Here is a 12,489-nt window from a genome sequence, read left to right as displayed (position 1 = left end):
AACAAGAAAATTCTCCAACACCCCTCTTCCAGCGTCTCCGTTTACCAATTCTCATGTCCATTGACCAAAGTAATAATAGGAGACCACAGTTAGGTGATTCATTTATCTACCTATTCGATAAACACTTCAGAGAATTCCTCTGGGCTAGGACTGTATGGTTTCAAACACTCTTTTAAGCCAACAAATAAACAAAAACTTGCAGCTTCTGCAATTTCTATCAGTTAAAAGTCCTTCTGTTAGGGCTTCCCTGGTGGCGCAGTGGTTAAGAATCTGCCTGCCAAGGCAGGGGACACGGGTTCAAGCCCTTGTCTGGGAAGATCCCGCATGCCACGGAGCAACTAAGCCCGTGCACCACAACTACTGAGCCTGTGCGCCACAACTACTGAAGCTCAAGTGCCTAGAGCCTGTGCTTTGCAACAAGAGAAGCCACCGCAGTGAGAAGCCTGCGCACCGCAACAAAGAGTAACCCCCGCTCGCCGCAACTAGAGAAAACCCGCGTGCGGCAACGAAGACCCAACGCAGCCAAAAATAAATAAATAAAATATAAAATAAAATAAATTTTTTTAAAATGGTTAAAAAAAAGTCTTTCTGTTGCAAGTGACAGAAAATCCAACACAAACAAATTTCAGCAGAGGGAATATATTGTCTCGGATACAGAGAAGGCAAGGGGTACCACAGCTTCAGGCACAGCTTGATTCAGGGGTTCAAGCAACATCATTAGGACCTGCCTCTCTTTGTCTCTTGTTCTTAGTCTATCCCGTGTGTGTGCTGGCTTTGTTCTAAAGCTGCACTTGGTAATAAGCTTCTCTTCCTCTCAGATTCTAGTCCACCAGGAAAGAGAAGCTTTTCCAAGAGCTCCTACAGAAGCACTGGGATTGGCTGTGCTTGGATGGGCTCAGGCACGCCTGTCTCTGAACCAGTCTCCACAGCCAGCAGGATGCCATGCTCAGATTGGCTGGATCCGGGGGTGGAGCTCCAGCCAAACCTCTTGAACAGAGTGGGGACAGGTAGAGCCCCAAATGTTGCCAGAAGAAGGGGGAATGGACAGAGGATTATGAGGCAAGCTACCAATACCCACTACAATGTTCTTATAAGCCAAGGGTCACCAACCCCTGGGCCACGGACCGGTACCAGTCCACGGTCTGTTAGGAACTGGGCCACACAGCAGGAGGTGAGTGGCAGACGAGCAAGCAAAACTTCATCTGTATTTACAGCCATTCCCCATCGCTCGCATTACTGCCTGAGCTCCACCTCAAGTCAACATCATGGTAAATTGTATAATTATTTCATTATATATTATAATGTAATAATAGTAGAAATAAAGTGCACAATAAATGTATTGCACTTGAATCATCCCGAAACCATCCCCCGCCCCCCCTCAGTGGAAAAATGGTCTTCCACGAAACCAGTCCCCGGTGCCAAAAAGGCTGGGGACCGCCGTTCTAAGCATTCAAGGTCGGAAGGGTAGGAAGTATCAGCCTCGTTTTGGAGCTAAGGAAACTGAGGCTGAGAAAGGAGATAAGCCTAATAAAAATTATCCAGTGAGTAAGGGATTGAGCCGGGATTTGAACCAATTCCTCTCCCTTCCTCCTTGAGCCCTTCCCCCACAGACAAGCACCCGGCAGCACTCTCCAGGCATCCAGTCTTCAATGAATCACCTTCCCCAGTTCTGCTGTCCACCAATCAGGAGTCTGGGCCACCAGGGCCTCCTGACTGCCTGGGAAAGGCCTCCAGGCTGGGGACTCCGTGAGAGGCGCCTGCTCCATCCATGGGGGGCCCCCATGCCCCTTTGCACTCACTCCAGGACAGGCAGCAAGCCTCAGCGCAACTCTCCCCAGGCTTCTCTCTGCCCAGATGTGGTAGGGGACAGTCCAGGAGGGCCCAGGAGCAGCCCCAGACAAGGAAGGACCAATGGGAGGTGGAGGATAAATGCCAACTTCCTGGCCCCATGGTGGCACGACAAAGTGGGGCCTGTTCTGGCCATAACACGCCCTTTCCTGGCTGCCTTCCCCGCCCTGTCTCACTCCCCTGCTCCCCTCCCTGCTTCCTGGGGTCACCTCTCAAACAGGCTTGCCTTCGAACCCTGGTCTCAGGATCTGCTTATGGGAAAATACAACTTAAGTTACCCCCATTCTTCTATAAAATAAGGGTACAGGACGCCTGAGGGGGTTTGGCTAAATCAATGATTGTCAAATGTTTTTAGTAGAATGCTTTTTCAAATGCTCTTCTTCTCTGTCTGGCTTTCATCCCTCTCCCCCTCCTAAAATCCAGGCCTCTCCCTGCGCCACCCCTCGCCCCACTGAGTTTCAGGTGTCCCACAACCCTTTTTTTTCATGTGGGATCTTAGTTCCCCGACCAGGGATGGAACCCGTGCCCCCTGCAGTGGAAGCGCGGAGTCCTAACCACTGGACCGCCAGGGACATCCCTCCCACAACTGCTTTTGAGTCTTGTGAATCTCTCAGCCCCTGGCATCTTCTCAGTCAAAGGCATTTTCTTCTCTGCCAGGTCATGTGCTGAGGGGAGGCGGAAACTTTGGATCCCTTGGTGAGGGAGGGCCAGAGGGAAGGCCTGGAAACCATTACAGTTCACTCCCTCCCCGAGCATCTAAAAAATCACACAAATTCCACACCTCAAAAACTGGCTTCTTGTCGAAAACCCTCACTGTGTCTACATATTCTTTCTGATAATATAACTCTGGCCTAAGTATGCTACAAGAACTCTCATGCCACTCACTGTGGAAACCTGTACAAAATCCTCTTACATTACCCTGGAGAGTGCCATGCTGAAGGGTCCAGGCTGGTTTCTCCCCCAGCTTCCTGAGGGGATGGGAGAGCTCTATCTTTCTGTCTCGTTTAATCGTCCTCCCCACCCTCTCCCTCTCAAGGATCATCTTGCCATCTTCCTAGGGAGTATTTGGAGATAGAAGTTATCCGTTATCATATGCTGTGTAGCCAATCACACCAAACTTGGTGACCCAACACAATACTTTATTATGCTCCCAAATTCTCTGGGTTAAGATTTCGGGACGCTGGGCCATTCTCACTTGGGTCTCCCACGTGGCTGCAGTCATCTGAAGGCTTGACCAGGTCCAAGGATCCACTTTGGAGGTGACCTGCTGCTCCCGCGGCTGGCCGGGAGTGCTGGCTGTTGGCCCAGGGCCTCAGCTCTGCCCCATGTGGGCTTCTCCACGGGCTGCTCGAGTGTTCTCACGGCCCGGCAGCTGGCTTCCCCAGAGCAGAAGAGCCAAGAACCCAAGGCAGAAGTTGCAATGCCTGTTGTGAACCAGTCTCGGGAGCCACATGGTCACTTTCATCTTATTCTGTTGGCCACATGGGGCCAGCCCGGATTCAGTGTGGAAAGAACCGCACAGGAGGTATGGGTCAGCAGGCCATCTTGGAGGCTGGCTACCACAGGATGCTTCACTGGAGGCCTGTCCACCCCCGGGCAGTCTACACTGCCTGCTCCCTGAGTTCTGCTCCCGCCCCGATGCACCCCTCCCTCCACAACCAGCACCCTGAGTCCCCGGACCACGAGACTGTGGTGTCTAGTAATGTGTACTCAGGCAGCAGAGGCACACGGGCCAGAGCAGGAAATGTCTCCAAAGCCCACGTCAGGCATCGCTGTCATGACACTCACCAGCCACTCCCCTCGGCGTTCCTCTCTCAGGCCATGCTCCTCTTACAAGCCCACTGGGCTCCTGCGGGCAGGGAGGGGAGCCCCGTCATCACCTGCTGCCCTGTGGGGACCAGAAGCCCCAGGAGGGCCAGAAGGAAGACTCAGTTTACTGCTGGGGAGGCAAGATTGGGGAACGGGGTGGGGGGGAGCACCTACCTTCCCCTACTTGTTGGCAAGATGATCCCCCTCTCATCCCCCCAACAACCACCGGAAAAAATGAGAGAATCTGCCCCAGAGGCTGCCTGCATTCCACCTGAGGAGATCCCGAACAAGAACTTCCCAGAATGTGATCCAGGGAACCTGTGAGCAGAATACAGGGTTGCTTTATGCCACTTAGTTATGGGATAATTTGATATGCAGCGTCAAACAGCCCGCTCCCCGCGTCTCCAAAGACACTGCATTTTAAAGCAGTGATTCTGCCCCAGGCTAACCAGGTCCGCGGATGTCAGGCTCCTTGCAATCGTATCAATCAGATGGAGCACCCCTCCTCCCACGCAATATGGAACAAGCGAGAGGAGTGGAGAGGGAAGCCAAGAGTGTTCGTTCCAACACACCTTCAACCTCAGCTGCAAGGGGAAGTGCAGACAGGAGGAGACACTCCTGCAGCCCACGCCCACACACCTGGGCCTTGTTTTTCTCCACCCCTGTGCCCAGCTGCCCATGCACAACCCCAATTCCTGTTGCTTTTTCAAGCAATTGAGCCCTTCCTCCTCTCCCCTCCACCCCTATGCCCCCCCACCCGCCACCCAGGCCTCGAGCCAGCATCTGCAAATACGCAGGGCCTGGCTAAACGAGAGCCTTCCATTCAGCTTCTGCTCTTGGCAACACAACGAACCAGCAGAAGCTGGGACATTACAGCTTGTTCCTGAGCTTACTGAATGAAAGTGGCAGACTACCCTAGGAACCAGCCCTGGCAGTGGGGTGAGGGGGATAGGCTGGGGGGCCACAGGTTGGTGGGAGGGGGTAGGAATTTTCTATTCCTTGAGTTTGACCACACCTGGAAGGAATAGCATCAAACTATTTTTCAGCCCAAAAGGGGATTTCTTGGGAGGTCACCAGGATAGCCCACGGAGCAGGTAGAATCTTGGCAGGGGCCCTGGGAACCAGAACATAAGCCAAACTTTCAAGAATGAGGATGTCTGGGGAACGGGATCGTGGAAGACATACTTCCTCCATATTGTTTGGATTTCTTTCTCAGTAATCATGTATAATCAACAAAAATAACACTTTCATTTAGAGAGAGAAAAGGTTTGAAGCAAAAGGAGTGGGACTCCCAGAGCCCCACAACCTGTGCCCCGACTCAGCCCCCATCACAGGGCCTTGGGGCACCTCCACTGCCTGATTGCTCAAGATCCCCCAGCTCAGATCTACTGTCAAATGCTAGAATCTGGACCTGTTTGGGGTCTGGGCCCAGCCTCACCTGCCCTGACCTGGCCCAGGATGGCAGCCAGAACCTCGGGGCCCCACCAGCACCTCACATATACAGACCTGGGCCCCACTGCTGATCTGCCTACTGACAAATGATCCTGCCCTTCCCACGAGCTGTGACTCCTGAGCCCATCCATCAGCTGCCCAGCCGGTGCAATCGGAGTTTAATGATGTCATGACAGGAGTGATTACAATTGTTAATTACCTTTCAGCCATCAGCAGCTTCTGCAGGCCCTCAGCCCTGTGGCCGCTACCATGGCCACCTTGTGCCTGCACAAACCTCTCCTGGCCTCATCGACCACCCTGCTGTGTTCCCAAAGGCCCTGGGATATGGGGATGGGCAATTCAGAGGAGGATTTCAAGGCACCAACGTGTCCCCCAGACCCTGGCACTCCGAAGGCCTGAGTGCCTTCCTCGCTGGTTTAACTTATCAGGGTCCTGAAGCGAAACACTGACCACATCACTATCTGCTCACGGTCAAGGGCTCCTCACTGCCGCAGCATAAAGTCTAAACCCCTTAGCTTGGCATTTAAAATGTTCCACGAAGGAAGGTTCCTGCCTTCCCCTAGTTCCACCTCCCATTACTCAGCTCCACACACCCCACTCATAGAGCTGCCAGCCACGCTGCATACTTTGCCAACCCCAGGCCTTTGCCCACGCTGTCCCTTCCACCCGGAAAGTCCTTCACCCATGGCTCCATGCATTCAATTCCTACCTGTTCTTCCGGGCCTGCCTCATGCTAACTCTGCAAGATATGGCCCAGATCCTCCCTCCCGCCCCAGGCCCCAACCCCAAGTAATTTTGGCCTCCTGGGATCTTCAGAAGCACTTCGCCTGACCTTCCTTCCCCACACATCAACTCCCCGGTGTAAGCGAGGTATGTGTCCATGTCCTGTCTCTCCCACAGCAGTGAGCACCTCAGCACCCAGCACAGGGCCTGGCATGGAGTAAGGGCTCAGAATCAATAGATGGGTCTTAGAGCTGGCCCAGGAGGGAGGAAATAAAAATGGCCCAGAGAAGGAGGCAGCATGTGCCACTGCTTCCTCTTCAGGGGCGCTGTGCCCACGTCCAGGCCATCACCACCTAACACAGGAGTAATGGGCCCCTCACTGGTCTCTCCGTAGCCCACCTCCACCTCCAGCAGCCAAAGCAAGCCTTCAGCTGTGAATCAGCTTCTGCTACTTCTTGGCTTGAACAACCCCTCGAGGATAAGTCCCTTAGTTTAGCCTTCAAGGACCTTCATGGCCATAGCAGGTACTTTTAGTGCTGCCTGAACAGCTCACTGCCGCCCCTCTCCTCTGAAGACTACACCTCCACACACAGGCCAAGGCCATGACCACCATGTGTGTCCCTCACACCCTCTCCCCCAGTCACAGGTGACAGGGCCCCACTGGACCTACCTGGTCCAAACTCAGCCAATTAGATTCTCTCTCTTCCCCTGGGAACTGAAAGGTGTATAAGTGCTTCAGAGCCCAGATAAGGGAGGTTTTCGTCCACTTGGAGCCCAGAGAGGACGAATGAAAGGGAGGAGCATGAGGAAGGGGCAGATGAGGGGTTCAGAGAGACAAAAAGATTCCAGGAGGCTTTGTAGACCGTGCCCATCCCTCCCCCAGACCCAGTTCCATTGGGTTCCAGCAGAGGCTCCCATCTCCTTAAGTACTGTCCTTTTCTCTCACGCTGGATTCTGTTAAATGTGTAAAAGATGGAGGAAAGTTTGCTCATCCAGACATGTACAGTTTGGAACAAACATCATATGTATTTGGAAGAAATACTCTGAAAAGCCATCCAGGGAGCAGTGGGGATAGGGGTGGTGGGGAGGTTGCCCCCTGAGCGGCAGGTGAGAGCATCTTGCTGCTTCTAGATGCAGTCTGCAGTAGGGGTTCCAGAGGACCAACCATCTCCATTTCAACCCCAGCCCTGCCACTCACTCACGGTGTAGGACTGGACCAGCTCTCTCTAGCTTCAGTTTCCTCATCTGTAAAACGGGCATGCTGATAATAACAGTGCCTACCTCAAGGGGGTTTTGTGAGGATTAAGTTAATATGTGGAAAGCACATGGTAGTGTCTGTTTAGGGCAAACACCGAGTGTTAGCAAAAGTGGGAGACGGTGTGGCTATAAAGTGCCTGGAGTCCTGAGGTAAACTCAGGTGTGCAAATTTAAGCCAGGATCTGGGGCACAGGTGAGTTTGAGAAAAAAAAGAGCTTAAAGTGGATTATTCGCCACCGCTTTGCTGGGGGTGTCCTGGGCACAAAGCTGCCCAAGTCCCTGCTCTCACAGAGCTTCCATTCTAGAAGGGGACAGGCAATCAACAAAGGCCCTGCAGATGAAGACTACAAAGACAACAGAAGCCAGGAAGGTTGGGGGGGGGGTGGCTGGAGGGCTTCCCTGGATCAGGCGGGGACTGAAAAAGGACTAACCACTCCAGGCACCGGCCATGCAGAGGGAAGCCGGCGAGGAGGGAACAGTAGTACCAAGGCTGGCGAAGGTGAGCAAGCCGTCTGTGAGAGGGCAAGACGGGGCAGTGCCCCCGGGCAGGCAGCCGGGCAGGGGCACGGGGAACAGAACATCAAGTATGGATTCTGTTAGGCTCTTTGCTATAAAGCATGACCAGAAACAGCCTTGTCCATCTCTGCCTTAACCTTCAGTCCATCCCACTTGCTTATGAACAATTTCGGGCAGTTCAGTTCTCTTTCAGGAAGTAGGGGAGGTTCTGAATTGAGCGAGGGACAAAAACCAAGGCAACAGGGGCAAGGTACCCAGTAGTGGGGCAGGCCCCTCCAAGACTCTCTTCCTCCAAACTCAGCCCTTCCTAAAAAGGGTCCACAAAATCCCATATTCACCCAGAGCCCAAGTCTGGTTAACCTGCTGCAAGAAAGAAGCTGAGAGAACTCACCTTTGTCCTGTCTTCAGCAGGTCTGCTCCCTCAGTGACCTCTAGTGAGGAGAGGCAGGGGCACTGGTTTGGGAGTCCAGCAGACTGGGTGTCAGTCTTTGCTTGGCCACTTGTGTGCCAGATGCCTGGGCAAGTCTCTCAACTGCCCTGCTGTGGAAAATTGGGGTGACAGTTCCTGGGGAAGATGAGCGGGCCTTGCACACCATGCCAGAAGGTATCCACCTCAAAAGACCCATGCTAGTCGTCCTATTTTCCCTCCTAGGGGACAGAGCCAGTGGGAGAGCATCTTCTCCAATCTGAAGAGCAGTGATAGCTACCCCTTGATGAGTGCCTTCTGGATACCAGACACATGCTAAAGAAAAAATATAGCAATAAACACGTTAAAGAAAAAAAAAAAAAGAATGAGTGCCAAGTGGAACAGTTTTACCACTGAGCGGGTCACCCAATCTGGCAGAGTCCAGGCTCTGAGGGATTCCGACTTTGGTGAAGGAGAAACGAATCAGGTTTTTGGGGGTTTTTTTAAAATAAATTTATTTATTTTATTTATTTTTGGCTGTGTTGGGTCTTCGTTGCTGCACACGGGCTTTCTCTAGTTGTGGCGAGCGGGGCTACTCTTCATTGCAGTGCACGGGCTTCTCATTGTGGTGGCTTCTCTTGTTGTGGAGCACGGGCTCTAGGTGAACAGGCATCAGTAGTTGTGGCACATGGGCTCAGTAGTTGTGGCTTGCGGGCTCTAGAGCACAGGCTTAGTAGTTGTGGCACACAGGCTTTGTTGCTCTGTGGCATGCGGGATCTTCCCGGACCAGGGCTCGAACCTGTGTCCCCTGCATTGGCAGGCAGATTCTTAACCATTGCACCACCAGGGAAGTCCAGGAATCAGGTTTCTTAAAGTCAAATACCAAGCACTGCTTGCCCTGCTTGAGGAAAGCAAAGCCTCTGAGCTGCCTGCAGCATGGGCTTGTCAGCAGGCATTTGCTGTGTGTGAGGGGCCCATCTCAGGATCATGGCATCTGCTGTGCACGGGGCATACCGGGTCCGGGTTATGTGGCCCAGTAGGTCTGCCCCACTGTTTGCAGGCCAGGTGGCCAAGGCAAGGTTTATCACCCTGTACACAGCTCTTCATGCATTATCACTGATCCTCAGTGATAACCCCACAAAACACAGCTTCTTATCCCCATATTAAAATGGGAAATTGAGGCCCAGAGAGGTCAGGGATTCCCCCCTAAGGTCACAGGGGGGCTTAGATTTGAACCTAGATCTGTCTGGCTGCAAAGTACGTAACTGTCACATCAAGCCACAGAAATGCCAGCTCTGTAGGGATGACAAGCAGACAGTAGGCAGGCTAAGCTCAGAATCCTCAGAAGTTTGAGGAAGAGGGGCAGGCAGGGAGGAACCGGGCCAGAATGCTGGAGCCAGAGCTCCCTCCCAGGCCCCTGGGTCGCTGGGAGGCTGCACCAGGCTGGCCCAGGGAGAAATGTTGGATTGCTCCCAGACTGCACCAGCCTCCCGCCTCCCCTCAGCACGCCCCGCACCAGGGGGTGATTTTTCAACCCAGACTTTCCAACCTCACCCCTCCCCGGGTGGCCAGACGCCCAGACCCGCACAGCCCACCGCCAGCCACCCCTGCCTCCCTCCTGGAGCGGCTGGAATCCCGCAGTCACTCTGCAGACACCCCCTGGTGGAAACAGCTCATTATGGGATGGGGTAAATGCGCTAGAACATTAGCTTAATAAATCAAGCGCCTCCGGAGCCCCGCAGCTGCCCCCGGGCAAGGAGGGCCCCTGTCCTCCCCCCTCCCCCCCGCCCTCCTCCATCCTCCCTCCCCCCTCCCCCTCCCCCATCCCCCCATCCCCCCCGCCCCCCATCCCCCCACCCCCTGCCCCGGCGCCCACCCCCACAGGGTTGGAGGAGGAGGAGCCGAGAAGCCTGGGTGAGCAGAGGGCTTGGGAGCTCGGTGATTCTGGGTTTGAATCCCGGGGCTGCCACTTGGTAGCCTGAAACCCAGAACCAGGGAGGGCCTCCTGGAGCCTCAGTGTCATCATCTGGACAATGAGGCAGTAACGGGCCCTACTGATGGAGGGCTTCTATGAGTGGTGCCCTCCATAACTCACTGCAGCTGCGTGAGATCCAAGAGGCCATTTCATTTTTCAGAATGGTGAGATTTAGAGCACGTGGCCGGGTTATTTCCAGTCCTGCCAACCCTCTGCCCAAGGTCACTACCAACCCCCTGGCACCCACCTCTGCCCATAGAGGGTACTCTACAATGAAGAGAGACCTGCAAGGTAACCAGGTCCTGCAGGGTGGCTGGACCTGCAGAGCAACAGGCATCACCTCCTGGGTGCCCAGCAGCCTGGCCACCCTACCAACTCCACCCCCTCCCAGACAAGGAAACCCCAACCAATGGTATAGGGACTGCCAGGGACCAGGAGCCCCAGGTTTCCTGTAGACTGCTGCCCCTGTGTCCCTGCTACACACCAAGGCCTTTGCAGTCTCTGCTCCCCGCCACAATCCTGGGGCAGTTCAAGGGCTGGCCCCAGCTGCCTTCCCTTCTAGTCCTAGCTCAGATGTTAACCCACTTAGGGCCTTCAGAGAATCCCTCCCCTCCCTGGGCCTCAGTTTCCTTCTCCGTGCAAGGCTTAGCCTAGAGGATCCTAAGAAGGCTCCTGCTTGCCACTCCCCTCTCCTACCTGCTGGTCTAGGCAGGGAAGGCAACACCAGAGCTCCTTAGCAAGGAAAACCCACTGTCTAGAGAGCTAATTCCTCCTGCTCTCTGTGGGGTGAAGAGAGGGCTAGAGCCGAAAAAAAAAAAAATTCAATTACTAGACCATCTATTTGTCAACTCCTCCCTCCCCATTGACTTAATTTTCTCCAGCCAGACCCAGAGTCAGAGGAGGCAGAAGGAGTGAGCCCGCAGGCCCAACAAAGGAGGGAGAAAAGAGAGCTGCAACTGCAACAGGGAGGGGGAAGAGGAAGCCCGCAAATGGACACAGGGATTGGCCTAGTGGATGCACATCAAGCCAGGAAGCCTCATTTGGGCCAAGAACAAACAAGCAGCACCAGAGATGAGGAATAATATTCCTGTGTGTCTAGCCCTGCCCAGGGACTCAGAGCAGCACTGCTTCCTCCAGGGAGCCTTCCCAGATCTCCCAGTCTGGGTTAGGAGCCTCCCTGGGCTCCCACATCCCCTTTGGTTCCCCCAACACCATGCTGATATGGTCTGTTAACTTTCATTTATACAACAAATATCTGTGGAGCATAGTACATTCCGGGCTAACTGCTGGGGATAGAGCAGAAAACAGAAACTACAGTCTACCAGGAAAGACTGATAATAAAATAAGTATAAACCCATTTGGATTATCTATTGCTGTGTAACAAATCATATCAAACCTTCCTGGCTTAAAATAACAGCAATCGTTGTCTTCCCTCTCGTGATTTCTGTGGGCAAGGAATTTGGAAAGGGTACAGCTGAGCTGTCCTGGCTCAGGGTCCCCCATGTGATGTAGTTAGACAGCAGCTGAAGATGGAACAGCAGAGGGCTGAGCAGCTGGGGGATAGCCAAGCACCCTTCTCTGGACTTCTCCACGTGATCCCTCCATGTAAAGAGCTTGGGCTTCCTCACAGCATGGCAGTTTTAGGGCAGTCATGGTAGCTGGCTTGCACCACAATGAATTCTCCAAGAGAACAAAGCAGACATGCTTGGCATTTTTATGACCTAGCCTTAGTCATAAAAATAGTGTCACTTTTTTTTTTTTAGATTTAAAATTTATTTATTTATTTATTTTTGGCTGCGTTGGGTCTTCGTTGCCATGCATGGGCTTTCTCTAGTTGTGACGAGTGAGGGTTACTCTTCATTGCGGTGCGCGGTCTTCTCCTTGCGGTGGCTTCTCTTGTCGCGGAGCACAGGCTCTAGGCACATGGGCTTCGGTAGTGGGCTCAGTATTGCAGCATGCATGCAAGCTCTAGAGCACAGGCTCAGTAGTTGTAGCGCACAAGCTTAGTTGCTCAGTGGCATATGGGATCTTCCCGGACCAGGGATCAAACCTGTGTCCCCTGCATTCATTGGCAGGCAGATTCTTATCCACTGCGCAACCAGGGAAGTCCCCAATAGTGTCACTTCTGCCACACTCTGTTGGTCAAGGCAGTCATCAAGGTCCACGCAGGTTCAAAGAAAGGACACACAGACCCCGTCTCTTGATTTGATAGGAGGAGGGTCAAAGTCATATTAAAAGAGGAGCATATGGGAGGGGATTATATTATTGGAATCATTTTTGGAAAATACAATCTGCTGGGGCTTCCCTGGTGGTGCAGTGGCTGGGAATCCACCTGCCAATGCAGGGGACACGGGTTTGAGCCCTGGTCCAGGAAGATCCCACATGCCACGGAGCAACTAAGTCCGTGTGCCACAACTACTGAAGGCCGTGCACAGCAACGAAGACCCAACGCAGCCAAAAATAAATAAATAAAATTAAAAAAAAAAAAAAAGAAAATACAATC

The sequence above is a fragment of the Balaenoptera acutorostrata genome, chromosome 1, assembly GCF_949987535.1.
Source record: "Balaenoptera acutorostrata chromosome 1, mBalAcu1.1, whole genome shotgun sequence".
NCBI lineage: Eukaryota > Metazoa > Chordata > Mammalia > Artiodactyla > Balaenopteridae > Balaenoptera > Balaenoptera acutorostrata.
This window is presented reverse-complemented; position numbering follows the sequence as displayed.